We start from the raw sequence: 20,804 nt of genomic DNA on the forward strand, positions 1-20,804 counted from the left end.
GTCTTACTGGGAATTGAACCAGGGCCGCATACATGCCAGGCAAGCATTCTACCATTGAGCAATATCTCCAGGCAACAATTCATTCTTTTAAGGCTTTGGATAATTTTTCTATTTATAGTTCTAGAGTTATTTTGCTTATAGCTAGTGTCCTCTGCAAGGACTTACATGTGCCATTCATAGTTACTTGCCATAGCTGAGGTCTTTATGCTTCAGCAATTGCTGAATTCTTGGTAGATGTGTTCACCACCTTGCTGAAATATATAGAACTGATGGCATTCATATGAGATGTAGGTCAGACAGTGAAATGTGTCTCTTTTCTGGGAGCCCTAACTGTATGCATTACTGTTCAATCCCCTTTGCCTGGTAAATTAGAAATTTCAATATTGCTTCCTGCTCCCTTTCTCTTCATTTACATTACTTTTATTAGCCAATTCAGTTAGAGACAAGAATATGCTTTTTGAGGGATCTCTCTAGAATGTGCCAAAATTCTTAGTATAGGATATATACCAACACAATAAAACCATCTGAACAAATATTTCAGGATGGGAAAAAGTCATCTGCAAATCCAAGACCAGTGAGAGAGGGAAATCAAAAAACATTACATTCCACAAAATAGCAATGAAGCAAAGAAATTTGGAAGGCCCTTTGTTGGTATGCGGTAATAGGATTTGTCTTCACATACTATTTATGAGAGGGGAGATCGTCTTACCTCCTGTTTCGGACAGTTACTTTTAGAAAGTATATTATTTTTTATCAGATCAAAAGAATTTTAAATACGAAAGGTGATTTTATATTACGTAGCTCAAACTTCCTGTTAGGAGAGCATCTTGGCTTTGGGTTCCTTTGGAAGCCTAAGGTGAAGGTTTGTATATTGCTACCTAAATAGAATGTTCAGTCCTAAGAAGCAGAGTAAGAGAGAGGGGATAAAGAACAAAGGAGGTATATGGATGTGTTGTCAAGCTGATTGCTGCTGAATTCAACTGATTGTTCCTATCTGTAGCACTGTCCTGTAAGAATACATATAACCTCTGGTTCCTGATTGTCATTTTGAGTGAGAAATGACTAAGAACATGTTTATTTTCCTGTTTAATAATTTCCTCTTTCCCTCCTCTTTCCTGGGTATTTTTTTCTATGTATAAACATGCTTGTTGGTCCACTTTTATCAACATTGTCTCATATCTGTGCACAGCTTTCTTCATGTGACCCTCTTTTTTGTTCAGAATTGTGTTACATCTTACCTGGATAATTGTCGCTATCTCCTTAATAACTTCCATCAACTTCCCTCCTACCTGAATGCATCTCACATACCATGCTCAGATTAATCTTCTACTCGTCTTCTCTTATAAATGTCTATGGTTCCTCCTTGTCTGATGTAAGTTCAAATTCTTTAGCCTGGGCATATCAATTAAGGTGCCAAAAAAAAAAAAAAAAATCCAGTGCTAAATGGATGAAGCAATACAGTAACATATGTCATCTCCAATATTAGGAAATTCATACTTAGGTTTTTGCCTTAGCTTCTTGGAGCTTATTTTGGTCCACACTCCCTTCCTTTTGTTGGCTTTATCTTTAGGTTGATGACAAAACAACATAGACTTTTTTTTGAGTATCACATGCAGATCCAATATTAGAAGAACAGAGACCATTTCCTTTAATGTTGAAAACAAAGTGACATTTACCAAATGACCATAATAGATGACCTCTCGTGTAATTGGCCATGTGCTCCTCATGAAACAACTCTTAATACTGAGGAAATAAATCTGCCATGATCTACATAGGGTACTGAGGATTTAACCTTGGATCCAAGGATAGACTCAACATCACTGGGGCACACAGAAGGCCAAAAACAAATTTTGTCTGTTCCTGCACAGGATTTGCAGTCTCCCACTATTTCCTTTCACCCAAACTGTTTAATAGCCACATCCAGCTAATTTATCATACTGTCTTTCTTACCTCTTTACCCTGTAAAATATCTTCCCTTGTTGTTACCTCTTGTAACAACACCTATCCTTCCAGGCCAGTCTTCCTAATGAACCCATTTCTTATCACTGAATAGAGAATGATTTCACTCAATATTTTTTGAAATTATATCATTTACCTTCTATGTAAGATTATAGTTCTTTTTTTAAAAAAGCAGAGCCTGAAGTATTTTCATTTTTACATCATTTGACCACAGGCAGCAAGTACCAGAACTTAAATTCAACAGTCAATATTTATTTTCTAACAAGATAAATTAAAAGTTTAAAAATTAGCCAGAGAAAGATAGGGTTTTCAATTTGGGCAGTTTTTTAGAGGAGGGAAAGTTCTATGTTGCCTAACCCCTTGTTCTATCATTCCCTATATAATTGGCCTCACTTTCTGAGCAGAATACTATAGAAAGAACAGATTTTCTATAAGGGGAGGGGTGCCACGTTTTTTCAGTGAATGAAATCCAGAAAAAGGAAAATTGCCAATCTATGGTAATATCTTAGAAAGGCTCTGATTTAATGACTGTTTCCTAATTTTAGATTTTGTATGTTAAGCCAATGTTTTTTTCCTCTAAAGGGCAAAACTAATCAAGAGTTGGAGAAATAAAACATGTGTCAAGACTTTAATTTCTAAATGGTGAGAGAGTAGTTAGAAAGAGGCTAACCTTCACCTTGAGAAAGCGTTCAGGAGTTAACATATTTTGGCTAATAAAGTGTAAAAATTTATCATGGATTCCCAGCAAGGAAAGTCATTAATTTAAACCACGGATCACCAGCTCATCCCTGTATCTAATAACAAAGGATCTGAAATCCCCTATGAAGAGAGAAGTTAGCAATTCCATTGTGACCATAATTTCTTCACAGCCATTGTGAGCAGGGAACATCTGTTTCTAGCTATAAATCTGTCTTGTCATCAAAAAATCCAAAGAAGAAAACAATGCTGGTTTATAATTCACAAATCCACAACTCTACATGAATGAGGAAAACATCCTATAAAGCACAATGGCACCTCTGGTTAATGCCGCAGCATAACAGATTACTAAAGAATGCTCACCTTTTTCCTTTATTGGCCCAACATTCCACTGAAAATTTGCTTTCCTCAAGGTAGACGTTGTGTTATTATTGAAGTCCAGCAAAATTAGAAGGTGATCTTGCAACATGTGTGAGAGGTCTTAACTATTGTATTTCATGGTGGTGATATTACCAAATTCAGGTAAAATTCAGCAAATTTATGGTAACTGGGTAGTGACAGTTTATTTCTGGGGGAAAAACAAGACAGGAAGTTTTACTATCTAAATTCCAGTGGGTATATTGGGAAAGTCATATAATCTCTTTGCCTTATTTCCCTCATCTGTAAATTCAAGTTAATGCTAATAAGTATGCTTTATGCTTAAACAGAGGATTAAAATGGTTATTCTAGATCTTTTTGTACTAACAGAATTGCCCCATAAGATAGCTACTAGCCACATGTAGCTATTGAACACTTGAAATGTGGCTAATTTGACAAAGGAAGGGAATTTATATGCTTATGTAATTTTAATTATGTTTAAATAGTCATGTAAAGAATGGATGTCAAATAAGACTGCACAAACATAGAACAATCCTTGACATAGTAAATGATCAATAAATATGAGATATTTTCAATCTGTTCTTAGGGCAAAATGTAGCATGAAAAAAAGTTTCCTAACACTGTGAATACATAAGGGTTGTATACTTTTTAGAGTTGAACAGAATGTACCTAGAAGCATATACTTTTCCTATTTTGGGGTGTGTGTGTGTGTGTATATATGTGTGTGTGTGTGGTTATTCAATGAATTCATCACTTTACTCACTAAAGAAAAAAAAATCTAGACTGTTTTCCAAATATTAGCTCAAAGTTTTACTTGAAAATATAAAAGGAAGGTAAAAGAAATCTGCTCAAAATTTTTACAAGGTTAATAAGCTGATCATAATGAAAAAAATTAAATGTTGAAAGATTTGTGAAGAAATAGGCACTGAATGAATCGTAATGCAGGAACATTTTTCTGAAATGCTCTTTCTACAAATAGCTGCCTGTCTTGCTTCAACATTCTCTTCAAGTTGACTTTGATGTCACTTAAAAAATAGGAAAGCTTCCTTGACCATCCATTACACTCAGTGCCTCCTTCCGTCATTATCTACATGCATAGACAGTTTTAATTTTCCTCATATTATCTATCATTCATTGATGTTATTCATTTAACTTCCTTCATATTGTCTCTTCTATTAACTAGTATGAAAATTCCTTGAAAGCATAGCTTTTCTTGAGATATTCATTCAGTGAAAAATTGAAAATTACCCAAATGTCCATCAGACTCTAAATAATGCAACCAAGTGAAGCAAAGTCAAATCAAGGTGTTAATGATGCAAAGTCAAGTTAGCAGTGTTTAATGATTTATAGGTAAGGTGTTTTCTTATCAGCCCCTCACCCACTTACACACTCCATCTCTGCATCTTCACTTTGCACCATATAATTTTGGTTGACTTTATAAATAATTATAAAAATGACAATCATTATTTTCAAAAAGTCCAGGAGGACATAAAGAATGAGCCTGTGATTACCTTGTTCATAATCCTCCAGTGGTTTTCTGTCACCATAAAACAAATGCCAGTCTTACCAGGACATTTGAAATCTGCATGCTTTGGTTCTACCCTCTGGCATCACCTCCTGTGACTCTATGTAACTCATGACATCCCAGTCACAATGACCTCCTGTACCTTCTTTGACCATCCATGTTTCTGCCCAGAACTTACATGCTTGTTGGCATGACCCTCCCCACAAATCCACATGACCTGTTCCCTCATTTCTTTCAACTCTTTGCTCAAATGTCATCTCCTTTACTGTCCCATTCTATATTGACTTTGCCTTAGGTTCTCCATATCTTCTATTAATACATTGCATTTGTTTGGTTGACCACACCTTTCCCCACAATTTAATACTGTATCTGCTTTGCTCACTGTTCATATCTCCCCAATAAATATTAGTTAAATCAAATCAGATATCTGTTGAACACAATAAAAAAGTGTGGATAAATATAGATACATAGTTTCACATATCTATATTTGAGAGAACACAGAAAGTCTTTTCAATGGCATTCTGCCAGAAAATGTTTCTTGAGCAACTACTATATTTTTGTTACTTCTCTACATCATTGGGGTACATCAGATGATAGGAGACACTGCTGTCAGCTGAGTTAAATAGGAAGTCATTTCAACTCAGTGTTAAAACAAGTCAAAGTGATAATTCTTCAGGAAGATTTTCTGAAATAAAATTATTTAAGAAATACATATGTAAAATCCAATGCGGAATGTAGATGTGTCCATCTTTAAGAAAACAGATGATACCAAATTCCTGAATAACATCAAGAAAGGCTGTAAAAATTCCCCTAGTGCATATCTGATTTAAGGTCACTTTTTGTGAGGTGAACGTGATAACCACTACTCTATGGAACCCAAACTTGATTTAAGGTCACTTTGTTAGTTTTTTTCAGAACATGTCCATCACATGAAGTAGATCTGTAGGACTTCTAACAGCTTGTTATATATGATAATAATTATCAAAAATTTTGATGATTTAATCTGGAATATTGTCAATAAGATTACCATAATCAACTCTTTATTTTATGAAAAATAAAATTATTAATATTTATGTATTTCTTTTAGATATTTCAAATTCAAACTATGTCCTATAATAGGAGGTATATGTTACACAGATACGTATATAATCAATAACCAGTACATAACTGAGACAATAGTTTGATACAATAATTCACATCTATGTATTCTGGTATTTTTTTGGGGGGGGGTGTACCAGGGATTAAACTCAGGACACTTGACCAGTGAGCCACATCCCCAGCCCTATTTTGTATTTTATTTAGAGACAGGGTCTCACTCAGTTGCTTAGCACCTTGCCATTGCTGAGGGTGACTTTGAACTTGAAGTTCTCCTGCCTCAGCCTCCTGAGTTGCTGGGATTACGGGCATGTGCCACTCTGCCTGATTGTATTTCAAGTCAATTTTCTTCCACTCCATACCTGTTGTGCTTCCTAGTGTCATTTCCACCCCCTTTATGGAATAACACTTTGCTGGTCACCAGGACCTTCTGACCTCTCTAGGAGCTCTCCAGTAAATAAACAAAAAGACACAAGAATAAGTTTGTAATCAAATACAAATGACTACAAAGGAGTCAAATGTTGTATTTTCTGGAGCACTCTCCAGGAAAAGAGTGGAGATCTTCCCAGGGGGGAAAAAATCTGATAGAGCTGTATTCCAGGCAAACATAAACTGGCAAGCTTTGTCCATGCTGTCTTTAATAAGGGGTCTGAAGTCCTACCCTGCAGTCAGTAGTTGCAGGTGCCACAGAATAGCTAAATTGGACCAAATCTCAGGTTTCTGATTCTGCTCCTCAGGCAAATTCAAGGTCAGCTAATCTTATTGCTAAAATGAATGTAGGATCTGAGGCAGGTTCCAGAAAACCAGACAAGAAGAACTCCTAGGAAAATAAGACCCACTCCCACTACCCAACTGTAGTAAGAGAGCTGGTAGTTTCTGGATACCATTTCTAATTTTCCAGGAAGTCTCCAGGATTCAAGGAAAATTCCAGAGTCAGAATATTTATTTTTAATTTTTAATTAAACCTCATATTCACTTGCACATTCTCCCATGACCAATTAAATTTTCCTATGCATTAGCTATTGTCAAGTAAAGTAAATTGCCCCAAAGGATATAGGACGTTTTTATTTGTTCAGAGTAAATTGGTAATAAAATTGGTGCAGGGAGCTGTTTAAATATAGTGATGTGAATCTATACCAAGAAAGAAACACACAAAAAACTAATAATAACTGGTAAGTGTGAGCACATGAAACTTCTTCCTGAAAGTTCTTGAAGATGCACTTCTTCTTCTAGAAGAAGTTCATAGTTGTATGACTGCAGGTAAGTAAATCCACCTCTAAATTAATAAATTTAAAATTAATTTTCTCATCTAAAATCTGAAAACAGGCATCTGAATATGGCTTTGCAAGTTGGTTTTCTTCTTGCCATTTCCATGATTCTATTAATGAACTTGATTTCTTGATTTCACATAATTGTAGCCTCTCTGAGGTTCTTGTTTTCCCTGCCTGATCAGTCCAACTGGGTAAACTCCAGATAGTAAAAAGCCTCTGAGAGTGAAGAAAACCACTCTGCTTTCTCTATGACTAATAATTTTATGTCTATATATTCCACAAGTTTTCCATTTTATTAGATCAAGCTGTTTGTCTGTGAATGCTGTCTGACCATGAGATAAGTTAACCAGACTCATCTGGACAGTGGTATGTATTTGGAAACACAAAGGAACACTTTTAGAATAACTGTGAAAGTCAAAGACAGGACAAAATGGTTAGTTTTTTTTTTTTTTTTCCTAGCTAAATTCTGGCATGTAGAATCAATTTTATGACTTGAATAAATTTAATGCTTTATAAATTTATGGTTATTTAATTGTAAGGGAAATACAAAGTTGTTTTATTTTTGGGATTTGGAGGCTGAGAGGATAAGCACATCAAGTATAGATGGTCTTCAACTTAGAATGGTTGAACTCAAGATTTTTTAAAACTTTTCAGTGGTGTGAAAGTGATGCACATTTTAGAGAAACTGCTCTTTGGATTGTGAATTTTGATCTCTCGCCAGCTAATGATATGTGATTTTCCAGGATGTAGGGCAGAAGCAGTGAGCCTTAGCTACCAGTAATCTTTGCCTTCACAAGGGTAAACAACACATATCCTACAGTGTACTGTATTGCCAGCACTTTTTGAAGATTGCGTTTTGTGTTTCATCTCCCATTATATGTACATGAGTATTTGACATTTTAATAAAACAGACTTTGTGGTAGATGATCAATTATGGGCCAATGTTAAGTGTTCTGAGCAAGTTTAAGGAAGTCTGGGCTATGCTATGGTATTTGGTAGATTTGGTGCATTAAATGCATTTTCAACTTCTGGTATTTTCAACTTATGATTTTTTATTAGGATGTAAGTTCAATGCAAGTTGAAGACTATTTGTATGAATTTTGATTTTTAAAGGTATGGAAATATTTACTGTTTCACTCCCCTACCCTATTGTTTTAGATCTGATCATTTTTATTGATATTTTCAGTTTGAGAGAAGATTAAAAAAGGAGTAGAAAAATATTTTTAGTATAAAATACTTATTTTTAGGCTTTAATTTACCTGATTTTCCTTTGCAGGAATTGCCACTTGTAAACTATATATTTGAGGTTAGCATGGTATAAAATATATTTTCTTCATCTGTACAAATAGCTTTGCAAATACTCTATCTTTTAAATTCACCTCATCTTCAGTATGATAGCTGTTTTTGCTTGTGGTAAATGAAAGTTCTCATTATTTTCCAATATTCATCTCCCCATTCTCTGATAGTAAAGCAGTTTTCGGATACATATTTGTACCCATGTGAAGAATAAGTTTTTCATCCTTCTGTGGAGATGGGTGAAGTTACGATTTTGATCTACCATTCATTATTTATTTTGTTTGTCCTCACTGGTATTTTTCTCTATCCCTTTCTACCTTCATTTAGATTTCTTCAATATTTTTTCATATTCCATTTAAATTATCTATTGATTTAGGCTATATTGTTTTTGTTTCAGAATGTATTGATTATAATATACATCACTAACATCACAATCATTTAATGTTAGTTTTGAATTGATTGATATAAAATATAAAAACTTTATCACCATACAAGTACCTTTACCCACCAATATGTCATATGTATTACAGGTATATCTATTGGAAATCCCACTAATGCCAGCTAACATATCAGGTCTTTATTTTCTTATTTAACATTCTATATGCTTCCCTGCAGTAAATTTTTCAGTTGTTCACTTCATAATCTCAGTATGTACATTCTACTAGTATATATTCCATTTCTATGCACAGTACACACAACATATGCATACACATACAGAACATATATCTATATAGAAGTCCACCAGGGAAAAGTATTAAGTAATGAGTTCAGAGAAGTAACATGGAAACAGATCATATAGAACCTTTTAGGTCATTATGATGATTTTTCCATTTAATCTGAGGGAAATGAGGAGATTTACAGAGATGAAGAGAAGAAAAATATGACTTAGGTTTAAAAAAATGCTAAATTAAGAATAGATTGCAACAGGTCAATGTCAGAAGCAGGAAGGTCAGATAAGAATCTGTTATAAGAAGTTCAGATAAGAGGTTCTGGTGGCTCAGACCAGAAGGTGTCAACTACTAGTTGGACTCCTGATATAATCTGAGAATAATGCCAATATAATTTTCAGATGAATTGAATGTGGAAATGAAAGAAAAAAAGGAACCAAGGATGACTCCCAGGTATTTGATTTGAGTAACTGAAAGTTTTGAGTTGTCTTTTAGTGAAATAGGGGAACATGCAGGCAGAGTAGTTAGTTAGGATAAAAGGAGTGAAATTTTGGAGATGTCATACTTTCAGCTGTATACATGAATACAATTCACAAAATGTTCTGGACAGAATCTATAAATTTCAGGATGATTTTACCTGTGTGGTATACAAAGCGATGAGGTGAATGAATACCCCTACAGAGTTGGTGTACTTAGAGAAAAGAAAAAAAAAAAAAAAAAGGAAAATACCAGGTCACAGGGTGTTTTATATGATTTCAATGTTTTTGTCACCTCTAAAATTCATGTTGAAACCCCCAGTGTGATAGAATTAAGTGATGTGGCCTTTGAGAGATGATTGTGTGATGAGGGCTCTGTGTGCATAAAAGTGAATAGGAATCTTTGTTCCTATTGGTATAAAGTGGTAAATGAAAGTTCTCATTATTTTACAATATTCATCTCCCCATTCTCTGATAGTAAAGCAGTTTTCAGATCCATATTTGTACCCATGTGAAGAATAAGTTTTTCATCCTTTGGGACTTGGCGGGGGGAATTTACTTGTCCTGCCCTCTGCCTTCCATATATGAAGACATAGCTCTCCTCCTTACAGAGGACACAACATTTTGGAAGCAGAAAGCTGCTCTTATCAAACAACTGAAACAGCCAATGCCTTAGTTGTGAACTACTCAGTCTCCAGAACTGTGAGAAAATAAATTTCTCTTTACAAATTAAAAAGTGTATAGTATTTTATTATAACACTACAAAACAGACTAAGACAATATTCTAAAAACAAAGTAACTAGAAAAAAAGGAGAAAAAAATTTTGGAAGGAACAGTCATTATAGTAGGAAAATAAGAATGTGTATTGTCTTGAAGCCAAGTGGTCAAAATCTATGAATGAGGAGAAACTAATGTTTTATGTCATGTGTCACTCATAGGGCAAATAAAAGGATGATCGAGAATGGGCTAGAATTTAGTAACTAGTTACAATTGATGTCCTAGACAAAAGCAGTCTTGGTAGAGTGGTTATAGGTGAAGTGGGGGTCAAGAGAAGACCTTTTTTAATCAAAGCAGTAAAGCCATATTTGTATGGTAATAGGTATGCTCAATTAGAGAAAGAAACTTTGATCAAGAAAGAAAAAGGGGTCCACTCACTTGAACAATGTCATTTAGCATGCAACAGTGGATATTCTTACTAATATGGAGAGCAATTGGTTTATGGAATGACATAAATAGACTTTCTGGCCACATGTTAGAATGTAGAGGTTCTGGGCATGGATGCTGGCAATAAGTGGATGTCACTGATGGAGCACACACCTTGCCTTCTGGCTGCTTCAGTTTTCTTGGCGAAGTAAAGATAAGACCATCATCTATGGAAGAGGAAGAGGATTTGCAGTTTTGAAGAGAAGGTTATGAAGCTGTCATTTAAGAGCACCAGAGAGTTAAGGGTCCCTGGAGTATTTATTTTTCTGAATATTATGAGTTTTTGCCTAAGTATGTTTGGGCATGAGTTTCTTTCCCTCTTCCTGCTAGGTACTAAATGGACCCTTTCAGTTTGAAGATCCATGTCTTCCTTCTGCTCCAAGAAGAACACCATGAGCAAACGTGGAGCTTCTTGGCGAATCCCAATGAAAATCCCTGTGGTAGTGGGAGTTTAGCAATCAGATATGGTAGAGTCTTATATGGCAGCCTAAGCAGCAGGATTAAAATGTAATGAGAAAATATTAAATGTTTTTATCATGAGGAATCATATGCTTACTAATATATTTAAGGAAACATGTCTTGCCTTGCCAGTAGTGATGAAATACAGATGACTTTCCCAAATCAGCATCATAATAAACACCAGGCATCTTAGCAAGAGAATTCCTCTTGCCACCTGCTCCCCTATAACTACCCTGAGTCCTGTTTCCTTGACCTCAGCTTTCTTGTTTTTGATTTCTGCTTCTGGATTCCTTGACATAGGAACACATTCATACTCTTTTTTTTGAAATTCTAACTTTGTGTTTTGCATCTCCTGAATGACAGCATTCTTGCAACTTTGGATGACCTTTTTCTTTTATTGCCTATTTGCTATTTGTGACTGTTTATAGCTTCTGGACCTATTTCCTCCCTACCAAGCCATAAAGTAAACTATAGGGATATAAGTTGGTTAAGATACTTTGCCAGTGGTCGAAGATGAATTAAGGAGAAAGATAAGAATGAGGGGAATATTCCACACAGCTAGTGTTCAGGGAATGAGTAAGGAGATTCTGAACTAGGGCGTTGTAGGATTTGACCTTAAACAGTTGTGTTATGACAAACACTACCAAAAAAGTAGTATTTCTCAATTATACTTTGAATTATACTTTCAATTTGATTAAGAGTTGAAACTGAATAGAATGAAATTGCTTGTGAAGTTAGAAACTATTGAGGTGACACACACAAATGAACATCGACATCCGAATGTGCCCAGTGTATCTTCAGCTGGAGCTGCGACATTAAGTCCTGCTGCAGCCACTCATGGTTCACTGTGGTCATGCCACAGAAGAACAGGCTGTGGAGACTATTTTTAATTTTTATTTCATTTTTTTTGAGATCTCATATTCCCCTCCACCCCCCAGATTTTTACAGCCAAAAGTCACAGGTACATGGTCACAGTGGGCTCCAGTGCATGGTATTTAGAATGAAACTATATTTATCTCCTATAATGAATGTGAGATTGATAGTCTGTGTCTCAGCTACCAGGCATCAGTTCAAATGGGATTTACTTAATAAGGAATTCATTGTAGAGATAATTTATTGTTGAGAAATGTATTGTAGAATATGAGGTAGTGATACTAGAAATTTCTTCTAAGTCACCAAGGGCTCAGGGGACTTTCAGTGTTCTCCATCCTCACACAAAAGCCAACTCCTAGTGCAGATAGTGACAAGATAAGGCAGGGCTTACCTTTGTGAGAAAATAATTACTATGTTGAAAGGATAACCTCTGCTGTCTACACAGATCTGAAGTGCTTTTATGATTGAATTTTTGCTTTATGTTCTTGTGTTTTGATATCACAAAACTCGTTCATTAACTTCAGATTGAGGGCTCTGGCTAGGTTTACAGTATTTAGTAGAGAGCTCCATCCTACAGCCACATATTTCAGGGCCCCACTAATTTTGAAGGGAAATGGGGAACTGAGGGAGCTCTACCCTAATCAAATCATTCAGATATTGCTGGATAATTCATTTTATTTTGTAGGTAAAGCCTTGTATATTTGCACAGATAATTTATTTTCAAATCATTCCTCATTCCTCAGAAAGAAGTTTGCATTTGATTACAAATAACATCCAGAGAAATGTCTGGAAGGTAGACATTAATTCAATTTTAATTTATTTCCATTTCTTTGTTATCATTTCCTCCTTTCTTTAATCCAAATGCATCCACAAAGTTGGGCACATGCCAGTTTTTCTAGACAATTTTATGACAATCCAAACTGAAAACGTCTGTTTTCCAAAGAAAACTCTGTAGCAACAATCTCATGCATTTTCATTCAATTTATTCTTTGAATGTCAGGAAGAAAACTGACTGAGCAATCATGGCAGTGATATTTCAGTAGCTAAACTTGTTATTTTGGAAGTATGATTATGATTTAAACAGAATGTGAGCATACTGACCTCTAAATCCCAGCCCTGGAGTCCTACAACTATGGTTTTCTCACGAAAGTCTCCAGAGTCCTGTTTGAGTCCCACAACTGGCAGAAGGATGGTGTGTCCTGATTAGACAATGGATACCCAGGGCCTCCTGACACAGACACAATTTTTATTAATCAAATTAATGTGTGGTTCATCACCCTAATGGAAAATATTTGTCATTTAAAAGTAATTATTATACCAGGCTAAAAAGAGGTCTCATAAAAACTGTGATATGGAAAATATTCCATAGGCAGAAGATAGATCCTTAGAATGCCAAAAACACATGTCATATGAGATATTCCTAAACATAGGAAAAAATAACAGGAGGAAGGTGAAAGAAAATTTGGGGACCATCATCCAAAAAGAATGTGACTGGTGCTCCTCTTCGGCATCTGAACACTTACCAGGGAACTACCTCCAGTTTTTGCTGTTATTGGTATCTTGCCATTTTAGACTGACAATTGGCTCTACTACTCAGGGATATAGATCAATGTACATAGTGACAGAGGGAAAAAATGTAAGAATACTGAAACATACTAAGCTTCTATGTGTCAGACAAATCATTGAGTAATTTCATTTAACTTTACTAATAGCTCCATTATCAAGTTAAAAATTCAAGAATAGCTATTTGGAGATTCTAAAATATTGTTAAGATGAAATGCAATATTTTTAAAGCAGAAGTAGGCATGGTTATTGCAAGTATCAGACTTAGTGGTCATGTAGGAAGAGAAAAATAGATATAAATAAGTTACTATTTCTTGACTTCACTGTCTCTAGGTTTAGGGAGATGTACAACAGACTTTCGTATCTGCAAATTTAACATTTGGTTTTATGAATTATTTTTTCCTGATTCTACTGTCCCACCTGTGCTCAATCATCCATGTAACTCATCACAGTTTTTTTTTAAATTTACCTCAACAAGAAGACCAATTCAAAACTTTAAAAAACAAAAGTAAACTTTACATATTATTTGTTGAAATTGCAACTTAAGATATCTTCAAGTATTCCTTCCTCATTTGGCTATTTTAACTCTCTCTCCAACCTCTTTTCCCTCTTGAAAGACTTCACCTTGCGTGTTCATATTTCTGATAGTAGGTTAAAGTCTTATGCAGAGATGTGGAAACTGGCTACAAGTTATGTATTTTCTTATTGTCTTAATTTATAAAAAGAATGACCAATGGTGTTTTAAACATTCATTTAAAGGGGGTGACCTTGTATACTATTTGAATCTTGAGTGAATGATTGACTACTAATGGATAAACTGTCTTTAACCAACTTTCTTCCTCCACTACTTCCACTTCAGTTCTTTTCCCTCTGGCAACATAAAGGACAAAACATCACAGCCTATTCCTGGTCATCATTCTTTGTCTGCCAAAAACATTTTCTAAACTTTTCAATAACAGTAAGTGTTAGACCTCAGATTATGTTTGTGATTTATTATTAAAATGATAAATTGTGTTGGTTAAAATTTTTTTAAAATGTGAGATACATTAATTTAGAAGACAATATTCCTAACACTACCTCAAAATACAATCTTGGGCAAAAAATTATACTGCTGGTATGCTCCCCAGATTGGAAAATTTGGAACAGCTGGATTTGTGTGTACAGAATGTTCCATGTTGTGTCTTTGAATCAAACACAATCTCCAAAAAAGTTATTAAGAGCTTCACCTGTTCTTAATACTGGGGACAGATTGAAGCTGAAAGGATTTCCAGCTCTAATGTCTTTGCCAGGTTTGAAAAAGCAATTTAATAGTGCCTGAGACCCTTTTATGAATGTGGAGTTTCCCGCTGCTTTTGAAGAACAGCCTATTGCCCCTGAATCTTTGAACAATCACTGAAGAAGACATTGCACAAGGGGGTTGGGATGGTGCATATTAACTGCAGCCACTGCACACAATCCAAGATGAATGGCTTTCTCCTTTCCCCTCATCCCTTGTGATTAGAAAAAATTTGTTAGGTATGTCCAGGAAACTAATTACATCATCATGAGGAATATCCCAGTCGGGAAATCTTTTCTTTTCAGTTCAAAAGGATGACCAGCGGCTACTGTGTTTAATCCACTCATCTGCAGGAGATAGTGCCAGGGACGGGAAAGTAGCTCTGATCCTTGGGAACATCTGTTCACAGAAAATGATGGGAAATTAACCATGTACTTGGGAGGCAGCTGCAAAGCGTGCAGTAAACAGGCATCAGGGAAAGGCTCACCAGGTCAGAGGAGAGAGTGGGGAAGGAGCTGATGAAGCCTGGAGGCCCAGTGCAGCGGGAGAATCTTGGTTTATTAGAAAACAGCATTTAAAGGCAGAAGTCCTGCATTTATGTACCAGTTCTGATCCTCACTGGCTGTATTAGTCTGCTTTAGTCACTGTGGTCAGAATACCTGACATGAAAACCTTAGAGGAAGGAAGTTTTATTTTGGGCTCTGGGTTTCAGAAGTTCAGGACCTGGTTGGCTGGCTCCATTGCTTTGGGCCTGAGTGGAGGCAGAACATCATGGTGCAGGAATATGACAGAAGAATGCTGCTCAGCTCATGGCAGCCAGGAAGGAGAGACACACACATGAACACATACCTAGGGACAAGATACAGTACCCTAGGGCATGCCACCTCCAACCACATCCTACCTGCTTATAGTTACCACCCAGTAGTTCACTCAAATGATTAATCCAACTAATGGATTAATCCACATATGAAGTTATAGCCGTCATGATCCAGTCACTTCCCAAAAAACTGACCTCTGGACATTGCCACATTGGGGACCAAGTCTTCAAAACATGAGTCTTTGGGGATACTTCATATCCAAACCATTTTATAGACTGAAGCTTGTTTTCTTCCTAGAGCCTTCTATTCCTCACCTATAAGATGGGGACTGGCAGTTACCCTACAGGGTTCTTATGAAGAATAATTAAGTAAATTATAAGGTACCAGGTAGATTTTAGTTTTTATAGACGGATACCAAATCTTATTCAATGTTTCATCTAGCACCCACTTACTTTTCTTAGAACTACAATGTGGCCTGCAGTTAACAAGCATATTACTTTTAGAATGGAACTCTCTCTGTAAATGTGCCCTCAGTACAGTACTTCTAACCCTGCAATAAATGCCATGAATGATCAGTATGAATCAGTACATTTTAGTGATAATAAGGAGGGACATTAGTGATTCAAAGAATATATGGTCAAATAATAGCTCTTATTTTATTCTTAAAAATTCAGAGATATTCACATTAAATCCTGAGATTACACACACACACACACACACACACACACACACACACAGATACAGATATATAGATATAGATATAGACATATCTTCCAAAAACTTTAAGTCATATAGGTTTTAGTTACATAGGTTTCAATGACCTGGGGGAGACTAGAGAGATCCTCTCATTCAAATTCACAGTTTACAGAGGAAGAAACAAAGCAGAGCCAACCTAGAGACTTCTCTATGTGGTGTGACAGAAATGGCAATCAGTTATTTGCTTCCCGTGCCTCAAATGGAGCAATTGCCTGAAAGTGCCTGCATTTCCCCCAACTCTCTTAGCAAGGCAGAACCTTTCAGTCAGTTCTCACCAGTTGAATGTGAGTGGAAATAATGTCAGTTGGTTGAGAAAAAAAGAGGTTAAGAAGCAAATGTGCTTGTATTCCTTCCCTCCTCTGTTGATTGGATGTCAATTCCATGGATAGCTTTTAAATCCCTATATTGAAGATGGCAGGGCCATTTTTGGGTCTCTGGATGATAGGGAGGAATGAGCTATCCACTCTCTCTACCCTGCCCTCCCTAACCAGATAAGTGATGTCTGAGCAAGACATATATTTCTTCTGGGCTCATCCAGAGTTTAAAAACTGTTAGAGCAGCTTTATTTTAAGTGTGGAACTAGGTCCTAGATTTTTCTTTTCATAATTTACCTCTACAATGGGCTGCTCTATTTTCCCTACTTGTGCCAAGATTCAAACAAGGTCACTGGCCCTGAGAGCCACCTTACTTAAAAGCACAGTTTTGGAAATAAATATTCTAAGAAGAGGTAATACCCAAAGAAAGAAAGAAATTAACCAGCGGAATAAATTGTATTTGGATAAACCATAAATTGTATAGTCAACTCTTAAATAATTAGGCTAATAACTGAAACTCATTGCTTTTCTTCTATAGAAACCAAGGTTTAGGGGAAATTTTTAGAAATATTATGGCATCTGCATTTCTTTAGCATAGTTGTTTTGCCTTCCATCTGCATGTTTACCCTAGACAGTGTGAGAAGCAGTGCAAAGCCAAGGAAAGTTTTGGTACAGTCTAACTCCTAAGCACAAATACTTAAGGGCTCTGGAGCCAAATTGTCTGGGGCTCAATCCTGATGATAGCATTTACTAGCTTTGTTGCCATGAGAATCTCACATAACTATGATATGCTATGCCTTAGTTCTCTTATCTGTAAAAGGAGACTGTGGGGGTTCATACTTCTTTAGGGTTGTTAGGGGGATTGCATGAAATAAAGTTTGTAAATTGCTCAGCAGAGAAACATATTCAATAGATATTCTCATGGGGTAGAAAATGGAGCAAGAACACACTACTTGATTAATGATTTTGGGGAAGCCATTCAATAGAAAAAAGCAAGAGTTATTAGAGAAAAGTATATGAAGCTTCTAGAAACTTACTGTGTATTGATATGATTTTTGATCTTTGAATATTAGAGAAATCAAGTCTTTTCCTTAAACAATAATGAGAGTAATAGTATGATAAATTGTTGCCATTAGTGTGCTGGAAGGTGTCTCATAGACATCTTGCTACTTCTACCTGTCTCCATCATTTCCATAGTAACTAAGATAAGCCATGGGGAAGTCCATTATAAGCTGAAAGGTCCTATTACAAATTCACCTGTTTGTTTTCCCATTCAATATGCTTATCAAGTGTTGACCAGGTACCATGAACTCAGGTAAAGATTAGGCTAGTTATTTGAACAGTCTAGGTAAGGGCAATGCAGTTAGTGACAGATAAGAGAAAAGGACACAAAGTTTATAATCAAACATGCTGCATTACTGGAGTACACAGGGCATTATGGAATGGAGGAAAGCGACAAATGATTTTTAGTATTGCTGAAATGCCTTTTCCTTCCTACTTAGAATCATTGATCCTAGATCTAAACTTTCCTTCAATTAAATTTCAAGGTCAGGATAAAGAGATGATTATCTCTTTCTAATATTATTAATAATGCTTATAGCAGGAAACAAAATCTGGGTTTTCTGAATATTAAGATTTATTACCACAGGTTAAATATTGGTTTAGGCTTCACTTTGGTCAGTATGTATCCTGTGTGTCTCTATTACTTGGATGTCATCACAGAATGTCTGTTTTAACCTCATGATAAAAAACAATTGTTAGAGAAGCTGGAATTTTATCTTTTGAATTTGTCTATGGATAATAAATAGATTCAGTTAGGTGCAGCATAAAGTTAGGAATTTATTTAGGAAGCTATAAAATCTTGAGAGTTTCCTGTGCCTCCAAGCCAATGTTTGAATTCCTTGAGAGCTTTCTATGATTGGGCATGTGTTCTGGCCTGTTCTCACTGAGGCACAGCATTGCTGCCAGGGGGAGGAAAATATACTCAGAATATACCCAGCATGCAGTCAGAGGTCTATGACCAAAACATGATGGAAACAGAACAGAAAAGATTTTTCTAAGAAAATATATATATTTTTCCTATTGAGTAGTCTACTTGGTGACTAGAGTAGATGACTAATGGCACTGGATCATAGATGTGTTTGGAGAATAATCTAGCAATACAGCTTTACATTTTATTTTAATAACTTTTTATTATACAAGTAATACACCACTCATTGTGAAAAACATAAACTACAGATGAACCAAAACATAAAATTCATCTGGCCATGGTGGTGCATGCCTGTAATCCTAATGACTTGGGAGGCTGAGGCAGGAAGATCGAGCATTCAAAGCCAGTCTCAGCAATTTAGCGAGGTGCTAAGCGACTTAGCGAGACCATGTCTCAAAATAAAAATAAAAAGGACTGGAGATGTGGCTTAGTGATTGAGAGCTCCTGGGTTCAATCCCTGGTCCCCTCCCCTCAAAAAAACCCACCCACATCCTATAACCACTGACTTTTGGTTTTAACCATGCATATGTACATGTATGTATTACTGGAGTTATTTCATAATCCTCATCATTATTAGCATTGATGGAAGACTGAGAACTAGAAATTTCTTGTGCTTTCAAGTTTGATATTCTGAGGCACCTTCAATGTATACTTTGTTGAAGATGACACTGATACACTCATGGATGGAGTTTATACATGTGTTCTGTCTTTACTAAGTACCCTGAGGTCTTGTGATAGAAAAAAAGAGCAATTTGGGAAAAGAAGGAAATGGTTTAAATTTTGATTTACTCACTCAGTAATTGTGTGACCTTGGCAAAATATACACATTAAGCTGCATGAAACTACTGACATCTGAACTATTTTGACCTACAAAATGAGTCTCATGTAGTTTAATTCCTCAACTTTTTGAGGACAGTTTTTAAAATTATTAAATATAGGATGATAGTATTTAACAGAGTTGAAATGTGAATTAAGTGAGATATTTGTAAAATACCTTGCATATAGTAGATGCTCAACAAATGTCAATTTCTTATTCTGAAATCATCGAAAATTTGGAGCATACTTGGGGGATGAGTGAATCTGGGTCCTCAAAGAAGCAGATTCCATATGGAATTAAACATAAAAGGAATTTTGTTTCAAGAGAGACTGGAGAAAGTTCAGATCAAGACCTAGGTCTGACCTCAAATGAAGAAGTGCTTAGATGGCCACACAATTCTAAGAAAGTTTGTCAAGGCTGGCAGGAGTCTTGGAACCAAGAGAACTCTCAGGAGAACAGGCCTGCCTCAGTCTCTCCACCCTGTTCAGTCATTGGCTGGAGTAGCCAGGGGAAGTACAACCTCAGTGCAGAGGAGGCTGGATTTTCAAAAGGTAGCACCTGGGGCCTTCCAGTCAGAGATCAGGGAGACACTATTCTTATGGCTTTTCCTCTTCATGTTTCTTGATATTTTTTGAATGATTTTAATTTGAATTAGTGTCATAATTAAGATTTAGAAAGTCTAGAAGTTGAGTTTTTAGCACTACTTGTGTCTTTCTTCACACATCTCCGGAAGTCTCAGCCCCCAGTCAAATCTTGACTTTTTTGACTCCTGCCCTGCTCTTAGCCTTGCCCTGGATCTCTTCGGTGGCAGCCTCTCTTCCCACCTACTGTGCCTGGAGAGCTGTACACCTCTGAGAACCGGACTGGGTTCATGATCAGCACTGGCAAACTCTCCCTCTTTGTTTTTAGTCCTTTTATTGAAATTAAGAGGCCTGGCATGAAATAATTGTCATTTTGTCTCCAAGCAAGAGAGTCCAGAGGAAGAAAATAGAAGAGCTGATTGGTATAATGCCCAGGGACTAAAATCATCATGGCTTTCCAATTATTGCCAAGGATATTATGGCCTGTAGTTATGATAATGATATTGTAATTTTCTGAGTATTAATGAGTTGATGAGATGGTAAGATACCTCAAGATATAGCCACTGGCTTTTTTTTTTTTTTTTTTTTTTTTGTCATTACAGAATGACACAGGAGAAACCTACAAAAAGTGATAGAATGTTTTAGTTTGGGGCCGTTATGAAATACTCTACAGTCATTTTTTTCTAGTTAACAAAAATCACATGCTAATGTCACCTAATCAGAGCAAGAGATGATTGACAAACCTGTCATGTGTACACATTTTTCCAGCTTCTCTGGAGATTTAATACAT

This window comes from Sciurus vulgaris (assembly GCF_902686455.1).
Source record: "Sciurus vulgaris genome assembly, chromosome: 6".
NCBI lineage: Eukaryota > Metazoa > Chordata > Mammalia > Rodentia > Sciuridae > Sciurus > Sciurus vulgaris.